The sequence below is a fragment of the Podarcis liolepis genome, assembly GCF_965112155.1.
Source record: "Podarcis liolepis genome assembly, chromosome: 1".
NCBI classification, from domain to species: domain Eukaryota; kingdom Metazoa; phylum Chordata; class Lepidosauria; order Squamata; family Lacertidae; genus Podarcis; species Podarcis liolepis.
Window position 1 is genome coordinate 103,042,366 of NC_139554.1, and position 26,151 is coordinate 103,068,516.

General features: G+C 42.3%; 1 long non-coding RNA gene across 1 annotated transcript in view; it reads left to right on the forward strand.

The window, feature by feature from the left end:
* LOC310703326 overlaps positions 1 to 9,687 on the forward strand; it is a 24,881-nt gene extending 15,194 nt beyond the window's left edge. The window contains exons 2-3 of the long non-coding RNA XR_014524077.1: positions 9,165 to 9,235; positions 9,650 to 9,687. This is a non-coding gene — a long non-coding RNA (uncharacterized lncRNA). The remainder of the gene's footprint in view (positions 1 to 9,164; positions 9,236 to 9,649) is intronic.
* Positions 9,688 to 26,151: the final 16,464 nt, after the last annotated feature.

A 26,151-nucleotide genomic window follows, 5' to 3' on the forward strand; every position in this document is an offset into this window, starting at 1 on the left:
CCTGTGCAAGCAGCACATTGATATTCCTATTTTGCAGGTGGCAATACTGAAATAGAGGGCTTGTTCACATTACCCCCTTAGAGCACAGTGAATTTGTCCCCCCCCCCATACATTTCACAGCTCTTTCCCTTCATCCATTTCTGTTTGTGTTCACACCAGGGTGTGTATGTTCACACCAAGTGTCCACAAATTGGCTAGGCAGGAGGTTTGAGAAACACCATGCCATACTGTAGTATAGTGGTACCTCAGGTTAAGTACTTAATTCATTCTGGAGGTCCGTTCTTAACCTGAAATTGTTCTTAACCTGAAGCACCACTTTAGCTAATGGGGCCTCCTGCTGCTGCTGCTGTGCCGCCGCATGATTTCTGTTCTCATCCTGAAGCAAAGTTCTTAACCTGAGGAGGTACTATTTCTGGGTTAGCAGAGTCTGTAAACCTGAAGCGTATGTAACCTGAAGCATATGTAACCCGAGGTACCACTGTATTCTGTAACAAAGTGCAGGCTACATATGCATCTTGGATAAAATGCGAATGTGGGTTAAAACCCGGCGTTGGAAATGCAGTGAGTGCAGACATCCATAGTTGCTCGGTAAGTAGCCCAAAATTATGAAGCCCCCCCCCCCCAAGTCAGAGGCTGCCTTATTTGCCCTAATCCAGCAGTGCGCTATGAGCTGTTAAAATCCATTAGTGATCTTAACACGCCCAACTCTACACTGGTTTGTGCCCAGTGGCTTCCCCCCCCCCCTTTGCTTTTCCTGATTGTTTAAAACAAGAACCATTCTTTATAATCCAGCAAGATGCAAGAATACATATATAAAATAAGCCCATGGTTAAGGAACAATCTATCCTCCTTAGTCATCTATTTTCTGATAATTTTCCTCTTTTTATAACAAAAAATATCTCAATAGGTTAGCATCTGATTTCTATTTAAAAGACTCAACCCAAATACTGTTCAATTTAGTTCAGCATTATTCAAATAATATCATTATTCATAAAACAATAGCATCCCAAAATAGCAAAACAGGCTCTGCTCATCCACTGCATGCAGGGTTGTTCAATACAGGGAACATTTATCTATGCTCCAACTGCAGTATATTATTCCGTGCTTCTGCTGATTATCGTTTTGTTACAATTGCTAATTTTTAGACCATTTATATCAGAACAATCATTCAGTGCCTCCAAGGAATAAGTGGCAAGTGGCATGCGATATTTTAGTATTTAATTTGTTGAGGGAGTTCATCACTCAGGTTGTTATTCAATAATGCAATGCTGGATTCTTCTCCCCTCCCTCCACTTTTCTGATGGAATAGTTGCCAATTTTAATGTTTCCTTCAAATTTAAATGCATTTCTTCTATGCCATGAGGTATCCCACCAGTCTTCTCCCTTCCTCCCGCAACAGAATAGAAATATGGTAAGAATGCTGTTAAGTTTTTAGCCGGAAAAAATACCCACCCACCCCGTGTGAAACTGACTGAAGCCCAAATACTCAAGGAATATAATCTGAGTTTAGAGCTCTGAGGTGTGGTAACTTGAAATGTCAGGCAGGCCCAGCCATTGATTTAGCTGTATCCTCGGAATAAGAACTATAAGCTATGTGGCAGATAGTAAAAGCTGAAATGGTATATTAGCAAATATTGCCAAACGGCACATTAGAATCAACAACACAGGTGCCAATTCACACATCACACATGATTAGTGTGTGCCCTGAATGTTGAAAAGCACTAGGGCGGAGATTATGCAAAGTCATCAGAAAGTTCTCTGATGTTTGATCTGTGATGACTCATTCACACATGCAAGTGGCCACTCAAGGCTACAGCCATCAAGTAACCATACATCTGTGAACCAGCTGTAGAATCCAAGCAATTCAGGACACCCCCCCCCCCGACATCCTTTTAATGGAGCATTCATCATCATTTGTGCTCACGATGTTATCATGGCCATTATACACAGTTAATGTTTTTCAATACCATTTGCACCTGCAAAAGATTTGGAGCGGTCATGTTGCTTCATCTGCAATAGGCTTATGTCTTGTAGTTTCCTGCTGAAATCCTGCAACTTTCTGTAGTAGGCTGTCTGACTTCCATAGAATCATAGAACTGCAGAGTTGAAAAGGACCTAGAGGGTCATGCCAGAATCCTGTCCAGTGCCATCCATGGACAGGATTGCACAATAGTGGCCCTCTAGACAGCAATAATGCTGGGGAACCATAATAAAGCAGAATTAATGTGTGGATGGTGCAGTATAAATGCGCTATTATTGCATCAATACAGATGCAAAAAAAAAATGGTAAAAGAAATGGTAAAAGCAGCTCTACATTTGCATTTGAGGGGTTTGTGGAGAGCAAGTCTGGGGAACTGAGGGGTGTTTTGGGGGAGGGAGTTGGATGCTGTTAAGGTGGAGTGTGTCAGGGACATGGCATGCAGGAAAGCAATTTTAAAACTGTGTGGTTAGCTCCCATTCAGTCAGTCGGTTGGAGGGCATCACAAGATGAGCCTCAGCAGCTGAACTTGTGGAGGGCAGTAACCTGTAACAGTGCGGCACCCCAAGTCATTGCATGAGGAGGGGGGAAATATGAAGAGCATTCGTTAGTTAGCTAGTTCAGTTATCATAGAATCATAGGGCCAGAAGGATCCTACGCACAGTGGCGTAGCGTGGGTTGTCAGCACCCGGGGCAAGACAAGTAATTTGCGCCCCCTAACCCGTGGATTTGCGCCCCCTAACCCTAACCCCCAGGTGTTGCGCCTGGTGCGGCCTGCACCCCCCCTGCACCCCCCACGCTACGCCACTGCCTACGCACACCAAAAGCTGTGGGGTGATGATTGTTTTTCCTTCTCGCCACAATACTCTGGCAATGTAGATTTGAGGGAGTTAGATAGCAATGGGTCCAGTTTTGTTCTTGGTTCCCTGCTTCATGTGCTGATTTCTCGAAGCACACATTACGAAATTGGCATGGGAAGGAGCCGTTGCTGGTAGGTAAGATTTGCTCCAAATCTTTCTGAACAGACACATATTATCCAGTAGCAACCAACTTATACAGCAGAAGGAGGCAGCAGGAGCATGGCATCCATCAGATGTTTTGGACTACAACTCCCATCATTCCTAAGTACTGACTATGCTGGCTGAGGGAGGATGGGAGTTCTAGTCCGAAACATCTGAAGGGCAAATCTGCCCCTAGTATAGAGCGACAGAAGCACAGAGTAAAAGCAAACAAAATGACCTCAGGTGCCAAACAAAGGACTATTTAGCAAAGCAAACCAGATAGTGCAAACTAGCATGTCATAAGCAAAATCAAAACGTTTCCATCATATAAACTGGAGAGGTTTGGTTGGTGCAGTTTTTCCTGTCATAAAAAAGATGAATAAATCTGTAAGGCTGATTATTAGTAGTGACATTTGACCAGAAATGTGTGGGTGTTGTTGTTTTAATCTACCACAAAGTCATTTCTGATATCAACATATTGTGGGGTTTCAACTATTACCTGACTGGGATTATAATCGTTCTTGAATGGAAAGCCTTTTCAGCAGATGTAACTAACTAGATGTAAATATTCCACAGGAGGCTGCACACCCTTTGACTCTCTTACCACCACCAATAAGTCATAACTCTTCCCCGTGTCTTAATCTGAAACCATTCTTTACATGGTGTGCTATTACTTCATGCGGTGTTTTAGCAGTACCCACACAGAGGGCATTGTCAAGGGAAAAAGAGGGCAAGAAAGGGGTGAAGGGAGGTCAGAGGGGGCAAAGTACAGCTCCGCTCCCCAGTGGCAATCCCCAGCTGCCTTCAAATCCCTCAAGGACATGAGGCCAGCTGTCAGAACGGACTCTTCACCCTCTGACCTCATCTGACTGATCATTTTGCCTCCTGCCATTTTCCTCCTACCTCAGCTACGATTTAGCTAACTTGTAGTGCTCGAGCAGTGCAAGCAGTGATCTTAATTGGGTCTCGCCTGTGCCGTATAAAGCAATATAATGTGACATTCCAAACCCCATAGACAGAGACCTAATCCATTTTTCACTTTTACTACTGCCAGCCACATGCTTTATGGTGAGTTTTAAGTGTCTTGTTAAATAAATATCACTAGCAAGACCCCGTGTGCCGGTTCTGACTCTTTGAGCACCAATGTGTGTATTGTGTTCCATTTCCATGCGATTCCTACATCTGATATTTCATATATTTGTTTCCGCAAGGCTAATATCTGTAGAACGTTCTGAAGGTAGAAAACTGCTTTAAGGTGCCTGGCAAGTCTATTCTGATGAACTTGAATAATTAAAACACATTGAAACACACACTTTTATTTTTCATTCTCCCAGTACTCAGAGTATATTATTTATACAATACCTATCTCCCCTCTTAAAATGGATCTCTTCAAGCGTCTGATAGAGTGGGCTCTGGCCCATGAATTCCTAATACTAAAATAAATGTGTTTTGTTTCTTCTTTTTTTCCTAAAAGCAGATCAGCCTTAAGGAAAGCCCACACGTCCTCAAAATACAAATGCACACACACGTTTCAGTTTTTATCTCAATTCTTTTTTTCCTGTGTACTTGAAGACAGGAATAGCAAATATGACAATGACTGGAAGCATCCATGAACTCTGAGAAAATTTTGCCCTTAAACCCATGAGCCTAACTGCATTGCTAATGCTATATATATATATATTCACTTCAGGCTATTTAAGCAAACAGAAAATGAACATATTCCAGAGTAGCTGTGTTAGTGTTTTGCAGCAAAAACAACAGAGTCTTGTGGCACCTTAAGGACTAAGACATTGATTAATCTGTAACCTATGGTGGATATGCATCTGATGAGGTGGAAATGTAGTCCACAAAAGTCTATGCCACTGTAAATTTTGTGGCATCTCAACTATTAACAAATTTGCTATGGCATAAACTCTTTGGTCTTTCAAAAATACACAGGCTACTTGTCAGTATTTCTTGTGGAATCTCTGTGTAACACCAGCAATGTCAAGAAATAATTGAGTTTTATTTAGTTCTCTGTCTACTAAAGTCCTCAGTGGGGCACCCATCTTGGAAAAAAACATACTGAGCTCTCAACCTGCTCAGTCTTCTCTAAACAAATGACTCTGCCTTTCAGCCACTAGGTGGCAACAACATAAACCTCAAACCTCCCCGCCTTGTCTGTCTTTGCTCCGCCCTCTTCACACCTCTTTGGGTTCTAGGAGACCAGCAGGGAACTGGTTGCCACAAGGGGGGGGGGGAGCCTGGCTTCTTCACCAGCATAACTCATTGCTGTCTCTTCGCACACAACCCTGCAACCTCTGCTTCTGCCTCTGTTCCTGGACTGCTCTCTGCCATAGCCTCTCCCTGCTCATTATACCCTGTTACCTATTCAGCTTCCAACACCTCCTCCTCCCAGTCTGCTCCCTCTTCTTCCTCTGACCACTCACTGTTGCCCCACCATCTATCCCCCAGCTGTGAGCCATCTACCCTTGGGGGTTCCCCAGTTGCCGCCTTCTACCACTCCTCTGCATTCAGCCAGTCCATGACAATAGATAGTCATGAGTTTAAGGGGGGAGGAAGTAGGCCGTATGAGAGATCCTTCTAACCCCTGGATCCAGCAAGGTTTCCTTTCTATGTTGAGGTCATAGTCTGGGTGATGGGGCATTAAGAGAACAAAGGAAAGGGGCCAAATGGGTGGTGCCCCTCCCCCAACTTGTGGTTACTTAGAAGAACAAAGCAGAGTTTTATTTAGAGTTGAGTTGCAGTGAAGTCACGTAGAAGTAAAGCCGCAAGCTAGAGAGAGAGTCTGAGGCTGTGACTATGAGGAAAATCAAGACCTTTCTGAGATATTAATGCTGCGAACTCCTGGACTGGGGTATATATGGATAGGGCGCTAATTGCTGAGTTGGACTAATGAATGGAGAGGTGTCAAGTGATTTATAGGCATGTGTGAAAGAGACCTAAACGGCTTGTGTGAAGTTCCTCTAATTTTTATGGATTACTTGATGTGATGTGATGCCCGTAGATGCATAAGCTCTATCTGTGCTTGATCTCTGATGGCTGCTTTGCACATAGAAGCAAGTACCTGCTGCTGTGGACATCAGATGATGGAAATTCATGTGTGAATACATGCTCAGGCAAGCTTCTTGTCTCCAGATTAGGTTTTAATGCGAATAGTCTGTTTTCCTTAATCACCTGGGACCTTCTCAACCTCAACCTTGCTAAAAATTGCCAGTATGAACATTCATATTTTATCTTGTGTGAAGATGGATCTCTCAGTGTCTCTCTTGTGGGAAGAACTGAGACAACTGGAAAGCAGAGAGCTACATTTTCTTCTATTATTGGAAGTTAAGATGATTCTCCAAGGACCTATGAGTGCCTTCATACTTATCTTGAACTTCTTCACTGGTAACTTTTTTTTAGTTTTCAAAACAATTATAGGATCAGCACTGATAGCATTTCACTATGGCTCTGGCAATTCTGATGCTGCACACTGGTGAAGTAGTGGTTTTAAGCAGCCGTTAATGTGCATTTACACCACAGCCAGACCTACTATCAAGAAGAGTGAGGCATGCGCTGAAAAGTATTGGGTAGCACTTGCTTGATTTAACATCATCTAATCTCTCCACAGACAAGTTAGGATGAATAATAGTTAAATAGCCAATGCTGTCCAAACACTTTGCAAACAAGGTTGAATGTCATCTGGAAGCAACCATAGTCTAACCACTGTCTAAGCTTTGTGTGAGCAAATCAGTAAAATGGTCATCTGGGGACCCAGCTACATTAGCAAAAGAAAACATTATAAATGCATTATAACACCGTGACACCAGATGGCATTGTAGAGCTGAAATCGGAACTCTGTGAAATTTTCCACTGTGAGCTTTAAAACGGTTTTTTCAGAGAGGTTTTTTAAAGGTGTGTAGATGTAGTCTGGGACAGCCTCTAGATTTTTCTGTAGAATATATTTTTGAATTTGTGTGGATTATTGCAACACTCTTTGGCTATGAGCAATAAAAGTTTGGCAGTAACCCAACGGTTTACACTTGCTTCTGTTGATGGCAGTTTTTAAATCCACAAACCAGGAGCTGATTTCCATTTGCTCTGATTCAGTGGTAAAGAGTGGGTTTTCAGGAGAAAGCTCTAGAGCAAACAGAAGAGTGCTTGGACATGGAACTATAAAGTCTGACCCATGTCTGGAAAGCACAGGGGAAAGTTAAGTGTGGACAAGCCCTATGACTGTGCTGTGCTATAGTATCCTAGGAGCATAATCTTTACTGTGTAGCAAGTTTGCATATTATGCTCACTTTTTCAATCTCCCTCTTAGCTGGAAACCCACACTTTCTGCTCTCCTTCAGTGCAGTCAAAGGAAAAGTGATCTTCTCTGTTGGATTGAGTTTAAGAAATCTTGACAGGGCCAAGAAAAAAAGGAAATTGCATCTTGACTTTTGGCTCAGGTCCAAAAATGTCTAAAGCCAACACAGGTTCTAGTTATTTCCAGGCTGAATACTGCAGATTTTACTACAGGGGTAGCCAATTTGGTACGTACCAGGTCCCAGTCAGCATGGCCAATGGTGAGGAACGATAAGAGTTGTAGCCCAACTACAATTGGAAGGCACCACATTGCCTACCTCTGCTTTCCTGTATTACTACAGATTTCCATAGCAACCACATCAATAAAAAGGAGGCCATGTTGTATTCATATAAAATTTACCATGATACCATTATGAATATTGTTGTATCCCAGTCCCAGAAATGCATATCTGGCTAGGCTGCAATGCTATAAACTCAGAGCTAGCATACAGAGACAAATAGAATTCATAAATGTCAGAAGTTGCTAATGCTAACACACCTGGATGCAGTTAAACACTTGTAGATGTAAAATTATAATTGACAATGCTGTATATTGTGGGAAACATTTCTGCCTTTTTTCTTTTGATTTGACAAGCGGCAGACTAGAGCACAAAATTTAGCTTTGCAGCTCCCTGCAACATTTGTTAAAGTATAGCATTTGGATAGATTTCAGCTGGTTGTATTTTTTCTTGGTGGCGCTTATAAAAGGAACTATGGGAGGCTGTGGGTTAGAGAGCTTCCTTAGAGTAGCTATGGATTTGTATATGTTCATGTACAACTCCTTTAAAGTTCATTGCATTAACATTTACAGATGCTGAAAAATATTATTGACCCTTTTACACTGATGGCTCATAATGACTTTTCAGTGATGAAAAAATATACTACAGCTATAGGACATTTAGCCATTATTGGTGGGCTCAGATAGACCATAAAGAAATATTTGTGCTATGGATTATTTGGAGCTGCGCCCTGAACAAGAACTGTTGTGGAAATGGAAAGGATTTAAAGGCAGTGCAATTTGACATGGCTTAGACCAGTGTTTTTCAACCACTGTTCCGCGGCACACTAGTGTGCCGCGAGATGTTGCCTGGTGTGCCGTGGGAAAAATTGAAAAATTCGAAAGATTTTTTTTTTTTTTAAAGTCAAATTTTTGCCCACTAAGCAGGCGCCGGACTGTGTCCACCCTATTTTCCATCCGTCCTGGGTGGGGATCAGATCGGATGGGATCGGATGAGAGCGGACAGGCAGTCCGCTCTCATCCGATTCCCCATAGAGAGCAGCGGGGCTCTGACATCTCCCTCTCCGCACACAGTGGTGGTGTGCCTCATGATTTTTTTCATGAAACAAGTGTGCCTGTGCCCAAAAAAGGTTGAAAAACACTGGCTTAGACACAGAAAAGGGGGTGAAGTAGACACCAAAACAGCAACCAGTTGGAACTGCGAAATTCATCATCCTGGAGTGTCTCTGTCACCAATAGGTACTCACAAAGAGAGTACAAGATGAAGTCACATTCCCTTTCCTCCTACACCGCACTAAAAGAGTAGATAATGAAACTGTGCTTGCAGTACAGTGTAAGAAGTGAGGAAGTCTCACCCCTTTGCTTTGGTAATATGGGGAGACATTTTCAAGCTCACACAATGGGTCTGTTTCATACCTCTTCATCTTCGTGATAAATTATTTGAAAGGGGACTCTTCCCATTTTGCCTCCACTCCATTCAGCATGCATTCGCTCATGATACTTCTGTGTGTGGTCTTCTTTTGCATTTCATGTCAAGATTCTGGGGAACTCTTGTTATTAAGTACTGCAGAAAAGACCTGCTGGTGCTTATTGGCTGCAATCATTGTTTCCACAGCCATTTCAGAACACTGCACAAAACCAAGTCGGGAGGATCTCTCTGTGAGTGATTTGAAGAGGTTTTCTGCGGTGAGTGATGATGAATGTAATTGTGGAATTATGGAGTGGTTTTGTCTTTGCTTGAACTCTAAAGTAGATTCACTTTGAACTCTGAGATTAAATTTTCAGAAAGTCAGACATTTTACTTTGAATTGCTTGGGATTTTCTCTATGAGCCACAGAAGTGTTCTTGAAATTTCTCTTCCTATTTTCTTTCAAAGTAATTGTTTAAAAATCACTTTTCTGAAATAGGATTGTTTCACTGTACAATATGGACATGCATTTAGTGTCATGGTTACTCCTCGCAATAGGTTCTCTGTTTTATTGTAAAAATAATTATTGCACCCAAAGATGTTACGCTTCCACTGATATATATTTTTTTCAGATGAAGCAAACTGTGCAGAAGATTTAAAATAAAATCACTGGTTACTTTTGTTTTCAACAGGGGTAGATGCCACACAGCTGCCATCCAGCAAACATAGCAAAAGGAAATAGAAAAAATAAAAATCTATTTTTCAACAGATTTTCTGCACAACTGGCATGCTGGGAAGAGTGGAGATCAGAGAATACACATCTGGAAGAAGATTTGTATTTTTCAAACACTAGAAGTAGCCCACCCACCCTCCCTAGCACTTTATCCTCAAGAATTCCAGACATTTTTTTAAAGTCCTCTCCAAAAGTTGGAGGATAACTTACTTATAACTCCATCCTGAGGGTTGGAGATAGACTTTTTAAAATAATAATAATAATAATCGGAATCAGAATTAAACTGTGTTAAAGAAATGATCCATGTCTAGGAAATAACTTGACAGATGTGCTCAAATTACCTCCGGTAATGTTGAGTGGAAGCATTTAAATCCTGATTGCACCCAAAATGTAATGCATGATGCATATGAAGCTTTTATAGCTGACATATAGGCTGTTACCTGACGACACCTTTTCCAACTATCTAGAGATCATTCGGCTAATGCACTTGGAAAAGGCAAAATTAGAGGTAGTAGAAAGTCATTAAACTAGAAATTATATAGATTGCCTGGGCCTTTACGGATATATATATATTCTAATGTCTCTACAAATGTCAGCCGGCTCCTCTCCATTCTTTATTCCAGTTATTTGCACTTTCTTCTTCCTCCTTGACTAGCAACAGTGCCTGTTGTGACTATGATCCCTTTCAAAGAAAGGAGCAACATGGCGACCAGTTGACATGTTAGGGTCAGATGGCTGCTTTAAAATGATATACGTAGAAGAGGCTGCTGATATCTGGGGAGCCTCTGGTGTGCAGCCACCCACTATCTAGACTAAGCAATGGTCTCCACACCATGGCAAACCTCCAAAGCAAAAAGCCAGTGGCAGAAATGACTCACTCCATGTGCAAACTTCAGCTCAGCCGGCTGCTTAAGGCTGTGGATTACATTTTCTTCTTGAAAACTGCCTTCCATTTTCAGCCCATTTTAGGTTCTCCTGAAATATTTGCCTCAGTTCATTTGGATTTAAATTACGGGAGTCTCTGCTGAAGCGCAGTCGCGTCCCAGTGTCACTCTAAACTCTTGCGATTACATACCAGTGGCACCAATCTAATGCTGTTTGAGGGGCTCCCACCCCACATGACTTTTTGCACTGGCGCACAGCGGCATGAGCACCTCGTGCATCTCATCGCCTAACATGAGTCCATTTCTCACACTGAATCTTTCATTGCTGAACTGGGCCATAACAATGTTCTTAACAGAAGCTGCTTACAAAAAAAAGGTAGTCCGTGGCAACAGACTCTTTATGCAGCAATGGCAACAAGATATATTTGAGCAAAAAAATTCTATTTATGTTTTATTTTTTCCTAGGAGGTAGGCACATGCATCAGACAATTGTGGCTGACTGAAATTTGCTGCTTGGAGGCCCTTTGGATGATATCCCATGTCATCTTACCCAACAAAATTCAAGCACTGTGAGAGCTTGTATCTGCCTTCATGTAAACCAATCCTCTGAGAAATTAAAAGATTGAGGCCCCTAGTTCAATGGTATATTGAGTTCTCGTAGCTTAATTCAGAGGTGCTAAGCAAGTTTTGCGAAACCCCAATGAAATTTTTAGGTATTTCCACCAGCCCTTGGCTGATGTGGGGACAGAATTCTACTGATACCTATATAAAGCTCCAGAAAATTCTTTTTTTTAAAGGAATGGCATATTGTGGAGGGTCAATAAAACACTACTTTTTTTTTTAATGAACAAATATATGTATGAAAAAGGAATGGGCAAAATACTGCTTGTAAAATGTTTAAGGCGAATTAAATTGCTTACACATGCTCTGAACACAGCGTTGCCATGGTTTCCTGTGTCAGGAGAGAGAGGGGGGAGTAGAAGCTAGATATCCCTTTGCAACAGTGATTATGAAAAAGAAATGCAGGCCACACAGAGAAAAGGAATTTGGGTGTTTCAATCACGTCGCTCCTGGAGAACGTTAATAGCAAGTATTGACAGACAGAAAAGTCCTGGTTCCTATGCCCACTTGGAGTGCTTGAGAATAATATCTTCTGTCACACAGGACACGACTTCAAAACCACTGCAATTCAGGATGTTGTTTGGCCTCTGATGGAAGGAAGTGTTATTCCAGGAAGGAGCTTCAGGATATCCTACAAGCTACTTCCCAGAATAGATCTAGATGAGTAAATGACAAGAGGCCACACATAATGCCCCGGGAAGGGTCGCCGGTCTAGGGGAGATTTGGATAAACAAAGCGAAAGGCAAGATTAGTCTGTTTAGAATGCAGTCACGAAAAATGACACTAGGACAAAGGAGCATCTGGTGGCTATTCATGGGAAGACACGCAGCAAATCCTACCAACGTCTTAAGGCAAATGATCAAGAAATAGCCTACCATGGGTGAAACTGAAATGTGGGCTTCCTCACACTTCTGTTGCATCCACACCAAACATTTAAAGCACATGGCTCCCCCCCCCCACAAAGATCCTGGGAACTGTGGTTTACCCCTCCTAGATTCACAATTCCCAACACCCTTAACAAACTACAGCACCCAGAATTGTTAGGTCACGTGCTTTAGATGTATGGTGCGTGCCTCCCAACATTTTCATCCCCAAAATTGGGGCGTCAGGAGGGGCACTCCTTCCGGTCCAGCAGCCTGGCGATCATCTGCAGGGTCGTCCCAGAGCGTTGGGAGGAAGATGCTCTGTTCTGACCCTGCTGACAAGTGACAGAGCGCCAGACCAAAAAATGGGACAATCTGGGATCCAAATAGAAGCCAGAATTGGTTTCTGTGATCTGGGATGTCCAGCTTAAAACAGGACACTTGTGGGGTAGGATGGTGCAGTTCGCCTTGAGACAAGGGAATTTCTACTGCTTCCATGTGAATATTCCCTTTGCAGGCCGAGTCCTGGGTGTCTAGATCAAAACCATGATGTGGGAATTGAAAGGGGGGGTGTATTTCCTATTTCCTTACATCATGAGCACTGTCCTGTGGACACTCGCACTGATATCTTTCAGAGAACACTTCAAATCACATTCACATGGGAAACCTTTGAACTTTCAGTTCAGCAATGCATTTGGCTTAAAGGTTGGGCCCTGCAATATCTCTGAATGCTTCCTTAATATATACAGTAGTACCTCTGGTTACGTACTTAATTCGTTCCGGAGGTCCGTTCTTAACCTGTAACTGTTCTAAACCTGAAGCACCACTTTAGCTAATGGGGCCTCCTGCTGCCGCCGGAGCATGATTTCTGTTCTCATCCTGAAGCAAAGTTCTTAACCCGAGGTACTGTTTCTGGGTTAGTAGAGTCTGTAACCTGAAGCGTATGTATCCTGAAGCGTATGTAACCTGAGGTATCACTTTATGTTTGCAAACTAATAAAAAGAAATGCCATTGGAGCATTTCTAGTGGAATTTTAAATTGAAAGGGACTGCATTTATGCAAACACATACATATGGCTATAGATATGTGTCATAAGCTCTTCTGGGAGCCTTTTCAACTGAAAACCATGGAGGAGAATTAAACAAATAAAAGGATCTGGTTGTTGCTCTTGATGTCTAAATATTTTTTTCCGGCTTTTCATACTGCCCCCCCCCCAAAAAAAAATATGGAAGCAGCTGATCCTTGGAAGAATGGGAAAGCTAGTTTCCATTTAAACTCACTTCTCCTGTTCAGCCAGGCAATCAGTTGCAGTCAAAATGTCCAAACAGTACCTCTTTGCATGCGCACTTCACTCGCACAAAAAGTGTTGCTCTTCCCTGCCTTAGTCCACCCAACAGACTTCATCTGTGCCTTTACCTTGCCCCACCTATAATACCAGATAATAGCTTTAGCTCGGTTCTCATTGTATCTGAACACCCCTTAGAACTCCAGACAGAAGCATCTGTTGTCCTTGAGCACTCTATCCACCCATGGCAAGAAGCTTTTAGACATTACTGCTTTTACACGCAACTGCTGCAGGGGAAATCTTGTGAGTGGTGCTAATACCTTTGAGCACCAATGACCAGAGAATAACCATGCAAGGTGGTAGAGGGAATCAGGCATTTTGAGTAGGCACTCTCAATGCTTGAAACACTAAAGTGCTCCATTGATTTGGGGGCAGTAAGAAGCAAGGTGGCAGACCACTTCTCTTTTGTATTTATAAAGCCTTGTAAAACAGGCCTTTCTTTGGGTGGGTGTTTGCAGGGGGCTAACAGACCCTTGCTTCTCTACCATTCTGAGCCACAGCCAAGCCAAATGTGTTTCCCCTAAAGTGGAAAGTTGCAGGCATTGCAATTACTGAAGAATTGGCTGTCACTGGGCTGAAGGACTGGAAAATGGATAGGTTCCAGTTTTTCCTCTCCATTTCCCCAGCCTTCTCCCGATGCGCTGCAAAGGCCAAGCAGTGAGTTGCAGAACTGGGCAAAGTGTCAAACAAAATGTTGCGCCTGACATTAAGCAGGGCTTGACACTTGCGAGGGGAGATTGTGGCACACCTCGTTCTAACTCTATTAGGCAAATTAACTTCATTAACAAGTATGCATGTTTTGTGGTTCATTAAATTGGAACTGCTCTCTAGATCCAGACTAAATGAACTTTTTTTTTGTGGGTAAGGAAAATTACATTTGTTGCCAAGTGAATCATTTGAATTAAGCCCTTGTCTGAACACAAGTGCCAGAGGCGAGAGTCGAAATCTACATTAAATGTATTAGCTGCAAAAGGTGGGACTCCTCCCCTCCCCAATAATGAAACAATGAAAACAAACCACAATTTATTTTCTGCTTGTAATGTTTATACACTGCAGTAGATCTCCCATGGACCAAACACTTGCAGTAATGGCCACAGCATGCTTAGGTGCACTTATTGTGCCTACTGCAGACTTGAAATAGGGATTAAATAAATACTCAGAGGATGCATGCAAATCACAAGAGATTTGCTTGACAGAACAAAGGAGTTGAGAGTAAGTCGGGGGGAAGGGTAGTTGAAATATACTCAGAGTCGAGAGTGGATTTCACGCTCTTTATTCAGCTCATAGTGGGAGGAGGAATGAAAGTTCCCCCAAAGTATCTGCTTTATATACAGTATTTACACAATGGACTGAACATGATTGGCTAATTCCGGAATTCTCCTGTAGGCCAATCAGGTTGTGGAATCACTTCCATCTGGAGCTGGATTGGGTGGCTCCTGCAGACCAATCATACTGCTGCATTGTTCTAGGACCAATCAGACTGCTGCATTCTGAATCCTATTGTTCTAGGACCAATCAGACTGCTGCATTTTGGATCCTATTCAACTCAGTACATAACAGTAGCCAAAGCCCAATCTGAGTCATTTTCAGTGCAGTGTTAGCATTGATAGGGTTCTTCTCCAGCCTGGAGGATATGGCATTCAAAAACAAAAAACCCAATCCTTCAGTCCTGTAGCTCCTGGAAGACTGCCCCATGGTCCATAGAATACATCAGATCTCCTGCTCCAAGGTGGCAGGTTGGGTGGGGGAGAGAGATCAGGCCTTGGGTAGGAAGATTTTATGCCGGATTCCCCCTATCTGCTTATGCAGCAAATGTTCATGGTCTTTGCCCGACCCACATCAGAGCTCTGGCATCAGTAGGGCTGGGGGCAGGTAGGATGCATGCCCAGTGAGGACCCAGGAAGCCGTGGATCTGAAGGATCAACAACCTATCCAGTTCTTCAGCATGCCTCCAAGACAGAGAGAAAGTTATGCCAACCCCAGAACTGGTTTAATTAGTAGGAAAAATGAGAAGGAAATAATGCTGTTGTTTTCAAGATGCCTGGAAAAAGATGGAGAGGTAAATAAGTGCTCCTCCGTCGTAGCTTGATGGGAGTTATAATCTAGTCTTAGAGAATCACAGGTTCCCTGCCTAGTACTATTTATCAAGGTCAATTTAGAGCCACAGGCACTCGTGTCTGGAATTACCATAATCCATGGTCAACCATATCTGCAACTCAAGACTTGGAGTGGGAGTTTTCTCTTCTAGAATCCTTGCACTGAAGGCATTGAAACCACAATAAAACATCAATCCTTAAAAACTTCCCTAAATAGGGCTGCCTTCAGGTGTCTTCTAAAAGTCAGATAGTTGTTTATTTTGCTTGACATCTGATGGGAGGGCATTCCACAGGGCGGGTGCCACTACCACTACCCTCTGCCTGTTAATTACTAGTTAGTTACTATTATATCTCACCTTTTTCACTGAGGCACTTACCAGATTTAGACCTGCTTAATTTCAACAAGGCTCAAATGCGCCTCCATGTCAGACAGTCTAGGAGATAACATTGAAATCTGATGAGATATATAGGTAGAATACTGATGCAGCTGGATTGATCAGCTGTGCAAGCTCCTATTATATTTACCTGGCCTGGCCAGGCCAGGCCAATCCAAAGGGTTCATACTGACTGCCAGTCATAGGGGCCTGGCCAATACTATTCATCCTTATTCCCTTTTGTGCCCAAAGAAGGCTCCAAGGCCCAAATGTGTGCAATCCTCTGTAACAGGCTTCCTCAACCTCGGCCCTCCAGATGTTTTTGGCCTACAACTCCCATGATCCCTAGCTAGCAGGACCAGTGGTCAGGGATGATGGGAACTGTAGTCTCAAAACATCTGGAGGGCAGAGGTTGAGGAAGCCTGCTCTGTAATTCTCAAGGATTCATCTTGCCTGCAAACTTGGGCAGATGCAAAGAAATAATTATTATTGATGCCAAGTTTACTAACAGGTTTATTCTTTGAGTACCATATCATTCTCACACATGCCCTCTATGTGCAGATTATATTTTTGAATCCATCACTCTGCAAACCTATAGATTTCCGTTTGTTATAATGCTGTTCTAAAACAAACTCAATACCTGATTTATACAGAGACAAGTGCTTGGCTGGAACTGTATCAGCACTTAATGAATGTACAGGCTAGTCCATTAATCAGAAGTGAGTGGCCTCTTGTATCACACTGAACTTAAACTAAGAATTGTTGCGGGGTGTGGGCTGTTCATATTTACACTTCTCGTGGTCTTACATTAGCTAGACCATTGATTTTCTCTGGCTTGGGACATTTAAGTCTATTGTAAGCATGTCAAACACTTCGAATATCAGGAACATCAACACAGCAGAATATTGGGTTATATCCAAACTGAGCTTTGCTTAGAGTAGACCCACAGAAACGAATAGACATGACTAATGATGTGTGCCATAACTAGAAGTCAAATGCATTTTGACCTCCAAGAGTTCTTCTTCATTGGTCAAGGAATATGCAACACTCTATTTGTCACCCAGAGTTAGCAGTTGATGGATCTATGTATATGAGGTGAGTTGACCCGTAATCAATGCAAAACAAAGTAATACATAGTCAATATAAATTTCTAACAAAACTAAGAACCCTAGTCTGGTGTGGGGAGCGGGGAATTAAAATTCAATACAGTGGTACCTCAGGTTACATATGCTTCAGGTTACATACGCTTCAGGTTACAGACTCCGCTAACCCAGAAATAGTGCTTCAGGTTAAGAACTTTACTTCAGGATGAGAACAGAAATCGTGCTCCGGCGGCGCAGCAGCAGCAGGAGGCCCCATTAGCTAAAGTGGTCTTCAGGTTAAGAACAGTTTCAGGTTAAGTACGGACCTCCGGAACGAATTAAGTACTTAACCCAAGGTACCACTGTAATCATATCCATAAGGCTACTATGCATGCATGGTAAACATTAAGCTGATATTTTAAAATGCTGCTTTTCTACTAGTGCCCAATCTGAAGTATACTGTCCTAATATAATGCAGATCATGAATATAAGATCCAACCAAGAAACTGCATGGGTGATCTTTTATTTGCATTTCATGGTCCAGTTCAACAGGGGTTCCCCACACAGAAGTCTCTTTGGCATGTAGAATAGCCTGCTTAATCGTGGTACGTGAGTCAAGTTTGATTTCATAGTATAATAATGTTATAGTTGCACTGTTTATATTACAGTAAAGAGCTAAGCTTTAACTCTAATTAAAACCTGGCTTCCTGCCAATTGCACTGAAAACATATCAAGCATAGGACCAAGTGAACTAATTAAAACATTAACCGGCATCGCAGCCTTGTATATTAACAGTCCTGATCACAGTTCTATTAGCGTGTTTTAAATTTTAATTGTGTTCATCCTCACAGAAACCCCATGAATTTAATAACTAGAGCTGATCATGCAAATGCTCTCACACATCAGCCATATGGCTCCATGATGTCATGGCTGTTGGCCACACCCACAAGTAGCTGTGCATTCAGCATCAATATGAAAGTGAGCCTATATGTAGGAGCATGGCCAATCAAAATTCCCATTCCCATAGAGGAGTCCTGCACATGGGTGCAAATCCTCTTTTGCATTGATGTTGAATGCTTGGCTGCTGAGCTAGTACACAGTTTAGCATCGAAGAGGTATGTCTTGCACATGCAATGACACTCTTCATCTTTTTGGAATAAATCAGTTCAGTTGAATGGAGTTCACTGAACTATTTCAAAATCTCTGAACTACACCTGAAAGTAGTTACTACAAATGTCAGGTGAACTAAAGGTGAATTAAGATAATTTGGGATCAGAACTTTAAACAATTCCTTCATGTTCATGTTCATTCCTGCCACACACCCCTCCCTACCTGCAAGGCCCCATAATGTTAGCTTTCATTATTTTATAGTCAATCAGGCATTGATAAAGAAAGTCAGAAAGCAAGACCTGGAGGCAGTGTTCTATGGCTTATTAGGCAGATAGAGAGGCACTGCTGATGCTAAGGTTGCTTAGTCACTTAATCACTGCGGCTAAGCAATCAGAAGGAAGGAATGCAAATCCAGCAGGCAAGCGTCTGAGCCAATATGACCTTCCCTGTTATCTCACTTATCCATAATGTTCAACGGATCCATAAATTTGAGTGAATAAATGATACAGCAATGCAGAAGTCAATATGACGCAGAATGACACAGGAGTTAATATGTCCTTCCCATTTCCAGATGGAATGCCAAAGTCCACAGCCAGGATGTGAGAGATTCGACAGAGATCATTGTCAGCTGGCTTTGTTTTCTAACAAACAAACCTAAATGACTTGACAAGCGAAACTAGACATCACAATTGAAAAATGCATTGTTCTTTGTTTGTTTTTAAGAATCCAGCATTCTTATTCTTTGCTTGCATTTGCTTTGTTTTGCATACATCAGCTCACCTGAGTCCTAACTGGATTAACAATCACTGTTTATAAATATTTTAAGATGGAACAACCATGGCGCCTGACAAAGAGCTGCGATACAAAATTGGCGTGAAGACGGTGGGAACTATGGAAACCTCTAAAGGAGTGCCAAGTGGTGCCATTTTATTTCCCTCTGCCAAACTGCAACAGCTACTGCAAGTGGTTGGGACATTTCTCTCTCTCTCTCTCTCTCTCTCTCTCTCTCTCTCTCTCTCTCTGGCTCATTAGCAGCACAAAGCTGTTTTCGCAAGGCAAATGGGAGCCTTTTTGATATAACACTAGCTTGGAAAATGCAACAGGGTTAATTACCACTTAAAGTGTAAATGGCAAATGTCCCATGTTGGGGCTCACTCCTTGGTATGTAAAAGTTAAGAGAGAGCCAAAAGACAAAAGACACTTCCAGTTGCTAAGATCCTTTGCTCAAGCACTGGCCCAGCACTGAAGTGCTCCAGTACCATAAGCAATGTACTGCAGTACGCAGAAGCAAGGGTGGTTCTTTCAGCCTTTTGACCTATTGACTCCGGAAACCAGGGGTCTCCATAAGATCATCAGGATGATCTAAGCATGAGTCTGGCTTCCCTAAAGAAGCATACGTTGCAAACACCTGCTTTGAATCAGTGCAGCAAAAATCACTGCCTGCTAAACCCATCTGCTTGTGATACCACACTTTTGCCATTGAATATTGACTTGCTGCAGCTACATCATAGTGACAGTCTCAGACCCTTCAATTGTCCCTATTTTACAGGGACAATCCCAGATTTAGAAGCTGTCCCGGTTTCTGATTTGATCTCGGAATGTCTTGCTTTTCCTAAGGATGTCACTATTTTCACTGGAGAAATGTTGGAGGATATGGCAATCCCCAAGCCAAGGAGATAAGTAACTATACAACCTTTAGAAGACATCTGAAGGCAGCCCTGTACAGTGGTACCTTGGGTTACAGACGCTTCAGGTTACAGACTCCGCTAACCCAGAAATAGTACCTTGGGTTAAGAACTTTGCTTCAGGATGGGAACATAAATTGTGTGGCAGTGGCGCGGCGGCAGCGGGAGGCCCCATTAGCTAAAGTGGTACCTCAGGTTAAGAATGGTTTCGGGTTAAGAACAGGCCTCTGGAACGAATTAAGTTCTTAACCCGAGGCATGACTGTATAGGGAAGTTCTTTTATATATTTAATGTTTTATTATGCTTTTATATATGTTGGAAGCTGCCCAAAGTTGCTGGGGCAACCCAGTCAGATGGATGGGGTATAAATAGTAACATTATTTTTGTTATTATTATGAAATAGGATATCCCTATTCACATCAGAGAAACGCTGAATTGCTATGCTGAATCTACGCAAAAGCAAATCTTTTGAACAGGTTCCAAACATGCACCCCTATAGTCACCCCATTATCACAAAGTCGGTAAGGCTGGTTGTGTACCACTTGCAATGATGTGTACCAGAGGAAAGTCAATTGTGGTGGTATAACCTTCTCTCAGGCTTGAGTGGTCTGTCTCATCCACCTTGCAATTCTAATTCAGTTTCCGGTTATACTTGAAGAGGCAAAAAATATGTGAATGCTCCCAGATGAAACTCCAGGCAAAGGGCAAAGTCAAGAAAACCCTTGAGTAGTACCAGACCTGTGTCTCCTCCTCTTCCTAGTTACCAATGCTCACTGCTATTGTATACAATTGTCATGTAATGCCTTTACTTAGGACTCATCTACACTTGTAGTTTCTAACGCTAAAAATTAGTTTTAAAAGGGTTATGATGTTCATATAGTCATAGGACGTTCTTTTAAAACGTCAATAATGTTTTATTAAAATGTGACACCAGAGGACATGGAGTTCTCCCCGTGAAATAAGTAGGTAGACCGTGTAGAAAAGAAAGCGAAAGAGAAATCAAATGCCTTCATATTTTAGGACTACAGTGGTACCTCTGGATACGAATGGGATCTGTTCCGGATCCCCATTCGCATCCTGAAGCAAACGCAACCTGCGTCCACTGCTTCCACACATGCGCACGATGTCATTTTTTATTGATTTTCCACATTTTTAAACAAACAAACAAATACAAATCATAACTAAACTTAGTCCAATATTAATATCATAGTTAAATGACTTCCTCAAATTCCCTTGACTGAATTTCATTATATATCATTGTAACAGTTTTCCAAAACATTTTCTCATAAAATTAACTTACTCCTTAACATCTTTGTCTCTTTTCATCTTAACTTTAAACATATTGTTTTGTAATTTCACATATTTAAATCCTTAGCCTATCTGTTATTTTGCAAGTGTTTCTATTTAATTTATCTTAGCATATTTAGATAAATAGTCTTTGAATTTCTTCCATTCTTCCTCATGTTCCTCCTCCTTCTGGTCACGGATTCTTCCGGTCAGGTCAGCTAGCTCCAAAAAGTCCATCATCTTCATCTGCCATTCCTCCACTGTTGGCATTTCTTGTGTTTTCCAATTTTTGGCTAATAAAATTCGAGCTGCAGTTGTGGCATACAAAAACAGTCTAACACCTTTTTTGGGCAATTCCAAACCTATTATTCCAAGAAGAAAGGCCTCTGGTTTCTTAACAAATGTCTGCGCATGCGCGAGCGGCGTAATGCGTTCCGTTACTTCCGGGTCACCGCGGAGCGCAGCCCGAAAGCACTCAACCTGAAGCATATTTAACCCAAGGTATGACTGTATATCAAAAACAGTGTTCCAAGAACATTTTAAAGAGTATAGATCCAGCCTCAGTCTGGCAAATCTTTAAAGCAAGGCACACCTGCAAGTGGTGATGAGGTGGCCAGCAGCTAGTATTATTTACAAGGTGTGACCGGAAAGTTCGGTGAATGGTCACAGAAATCGGACAGCGAGAAATATTCAAACATACATACCTTGCAGGCCTTCAAAGTAGGCCCTCTCTGCACCTTCGACAACATTTGTAGAACTGTTGGAAACATCTGGAGAAGTCCTCCTTTCATACTGCATTCAGTTCCCTCGTCACAGCAGCTTGCACATGTGAAATGTTGGAAAAATCAGTGCAGATTTCAGTTTTGGAAAAAGAAAGAAATCTGGTGGGGCCAGATTGGGAGACTATGGAAGGTGGGACAACTCAGTAACCTCAGTAACAATTTCACGTGGAATATGCCATTCTTCCACCATCATTCGGACGGACAAACGCCGATCCCACATCAGTAACTCATGAATTCTGTCGACATTTGCCACCGTTCTGCTCGTCGACAATCTGCCAGACCAAGGGCCATCTTTGATGGTCTGCCACCCTTAACGGAAATGCTTAAACCACTCATACACTGTCTTTCAAGTTACAGCTTCATCTCCGTACACAATTGTGAGCATTTCATGGGTTTCCGATGCCAATTGTATGTTCGAATATTTCTCGCTATCCGATTTCTGTGACCATTCACTGAACTTTCTGGTCATACCTTGTATTTAACCACATTAATATCCTGCCTTCCTTCTATCACAGAGCTCAAAGCAGCATTCATGGGTTCTCGGATGGTCTCTCATCTAGGCACTGACCATAGCCAGACCTGCTCTCCTTTCACAAGGTGTCTGCAATACAAACTTCAGGTCATGCCTACCAGTTCCTCCGTGCAGTGACCAGACTGGCTTTCTCCACCTCCCTCAGGATACAGATCCTGTCCGTACAGTGAACAGGTTTTGCTTTTAGGAGGCAATTCTGCAGCTAGCACCATGCAAATGGGTAAACAGATAGTCTATATTCACCGATCCCCTGCTGGGACTTGGAGGGTCCATGCATTTACTATTAGACCAGTTCTTGCTGTTATAAGCATCCTAGTTAGAAAATGAAATGCAGTTATTTGTTGCTCTGGCCATTACATTCATGATAGGTATTGTGTGAATTTTTACCAGTCCAGCAAGCAGTAAAGGGGTTGCTATTTTCCCCCAATGTTGACTGATTCCACATGTCATGAAATCAATCCCAGGTGCTCCCTTGTTCATCAGTTATTATTTTACTAGATGTACCAGTACGCAGTTTTATTCATGACTGTATCACCGTTAGCACTGTGGGGTTCTGCGCTATTTTTTCCAGCAGAGCTGCCCATGTAATAAATGACAGGCCTCCCAGAGAGAGTCTGATTGGAATGCATCTCCTCTGTCCAAATCAGGCAGAGTGTAGGAAGCCGGCTCACACATCCTGCAGTGTGCAATCCATTCTTCCCCAGCAATTGCTCAAGTTTCCCTTGTCAGAAGCCAACCACCTGTGGTATCTGTTTGAGAAGTACATCTAAGTTTAGAGCAGTTGTAGGAGTGCACACCCTCTGAACGAGGAGGAAGAGCAAACCGTTCAGCTGCTTTGCAGAGTTAATTTAATTCAGTGCAAAGTCATTCCTCCTTCGGTTAACAAAAATAACATTTACCATCATAGGGGAGCACTTGAAAAAGGACTTCTTTTGCATTCTTAAGGTGTACCACGTGAAACTCTTGCCTCCACAAGATGGCAGGGGCTCCTTTTTCCATGCAAAGTGGCAACACAACCCCAGCTAGTAGTTGTTGTTTTTTAAAGCAAGGCAGAGGCAGATCATAAAACAGAAACATCACAGAGGGAACGTCTGCCAGCCTTCTCTGGACATTTTCTTTGACTGCCAAAGTCACTCACTGCTTGTTATAGTGCTAACCTATTTGGATGGAGAATTTGTAAATGGCTCACCTGAAAACCAGACCGTGATACAGTACTTTAAAATCATGGCTAATTAACATGCTTAGAATTGGCATCTTTTTATTTAGAAAAATGAGTTGCACTGGTGGTCAACCCACATCTGAACCATGGCACAGGTGGGAGGGTTTAATGCTTTCCCACATCGAAATTTCGTGACAGTCACACACACACACACACCCCAGCAATATCGCCTGCTGACAAAAAAATAATTTGTAGCTCTGATTTTCCATACGACTGCTCAGCCAACATTAACAGTGCAATCCTATGTATATCAGTGGGACTTGCTCAAAGGTTACACATGCATAGCACTGCAGCCTAAGCAAGCCTTTGGCTGTTGACAATGGATTTGGAAAGTCCATTTGTCACACGCACAGAGGAGTCCCGGGTTTTTAAAAAGTAAAACAAAAAATGGGCAGCCACAGAGGACGGATTACAACTGTGCAAAACATATGGGGTTATTCTCTAAGCATTTACTGTGTAAACATGATGTTCATGATTGGAGCTCATTCTCGTTATGAGCAACTGTAGATGTTGGTACCAAAAGTGCTGCTCGCTGTCATTAACATTGCCAGGCAGCAGCCCACCCAGGTGGTTATTTATTTAAAATATTTTTAGCTTACCCTTCATAAAACTGCCTAGGGCAGGGAAACAACAATAACTCCTTCTAACTAACTAAACAATGCACACAATGAAATAATTTCTCTCTACCAGAAGAGCAAATGCAAAATACTTCCTGCATGGATGGGTACAGCTAATTGCCTGTGACTGCAATCCTAAACCCACTTGCTTGTGTTATGAATTGGGTGAGGTCATTCTAGATGATGTCCTGAGTCCCTTCCAGCTCTTGGAATCCTCTATCTGTAGATGTAGAGTGTACGAGAGCAAGCTTGCCAAACTCATCCCTTTGTCTAGGCAATGGCATTGGCTGACTAGCTAAGAACCATAATCAACATAACCACAAAAGTTGCTCGGTGTCATAAAAACGGGTTGTCCTCCCTCCCCTCCCTCACAGCTAACTGCTAGGTAGGAGAACAAAAGTCAGAGAGTTGTGTGTGAACAAGCTGGAAACCAAAGCTATGACTAATGGAGAAGGAAGATCTGCCAGGGCGTTAATGCTGTGGGCCCTTGCATCTTATGTTCCAGTTGTATGCATGTGTAAAATAACCACCGTATGTCCTCAAGACACCAGTCTCTGTCAACCTTCATTCTAAGGAATCAGAACCCCTGGGATCTCTTGCAACACGGAGAATGGAGTGGCATGTACCACCAGGGAGTCAGCCCTACTGAGTTCAATAGAACTTGCTCCTGAATAGACTTGAGGATTGTGCAGTACAACTATCAAAAACACAGGCACCTAACATAATAGAGCATTGAGGAAAGGAGGTCTTTTTATAGGACCTTTCCTATCTTCATAGTGTTTGCATGCTATTATGTGTGCAGGAATCTCTTACAATCCAGTTTCACAAGTATCTCACAGGGGTTGTTGCAAACAGTGCAATATGAAGTATGTTTGCTCAGAAATAAGCCCCAAGTTCAACATAATTCATTAGGTGCATTTAGGATCACTGCCTGAATTTCTGAGCGTAACCTTTTCCAGAGAGTATATGTGCTCACAGCAATTCCCCTCTGCAAATACAAGGAGAACCAAATACAATCTTGGAAGGCGCTGATGTCTTTCACCTTTCTAACACGTAGATATAACATGCATAAAAAGACAAGATCTTTTTGATTGGATAGTACTGTCTCTATTGGAATGTACTTTTAATTACAGTATATACACAATTTCCCTCTTCGGCACTTTACATAGTGGCAGTTCCAGAGGAGAAATGATCTTCCAAATGTACAAGGATTTAGCTGAACATCTACTGTATAGGGATTCGGGTTTTGCAAGCTGGGAAATTTTTTGTGAGCTGGACGGTATTTGGCTCCCTCTTGTGCTTTTTGTTTTTATGACACTTGCAATGTCCCAGCCTTCCTTCCCTGTGTTCCTTTGCCAGATGGCTATATGCTTCTTTAGTGAACGGCAGAGAAAATAAGAGTCAAATTCACCCTTGGTGTAAAAGAGCATCACGAGCCATGTATCAATACAGACTAATTCTCCATATAGATTTTCCTGATAGTTTCTCAAAGCAGACTAAAAATCATGGTGTTTCTCATAGTCATACAGAGTCATAGCAGGGGACAAATGCAGCTTTGTCTATTCCAGGGCCCTTAACAGCTTTAGACAGGTCCGGGAATCCCTGTACACCTTTTCCAGTGATATCATGAGTAATATTAACTTGCAAATGCCCTCTATGGGGAACAGATGCAGGCAGTTGAGAGAAGATGCATTTTCTTCCTGGGGGAAAAAATGCCCATCATATTTAAGTCCCTGCAAATGCTCTGAGCCTTTTGATTTTATTGTGCTGGTTAATTGCCTATCAGGCCAGTGGAGAATGTTTGACATCTGAAGACTGCCCTGTATAGGGAAGTTTTTAATGTTTGATGTTTTATTATGCTTTTATATTTGTTGGGAGCTGCTCAGAGTGGCTGGGGCAACCCAGCCAGATGGATGGGGTACAAAAAAAAAATTATTTATTATTATTTTTGTTGGCGACCTAAA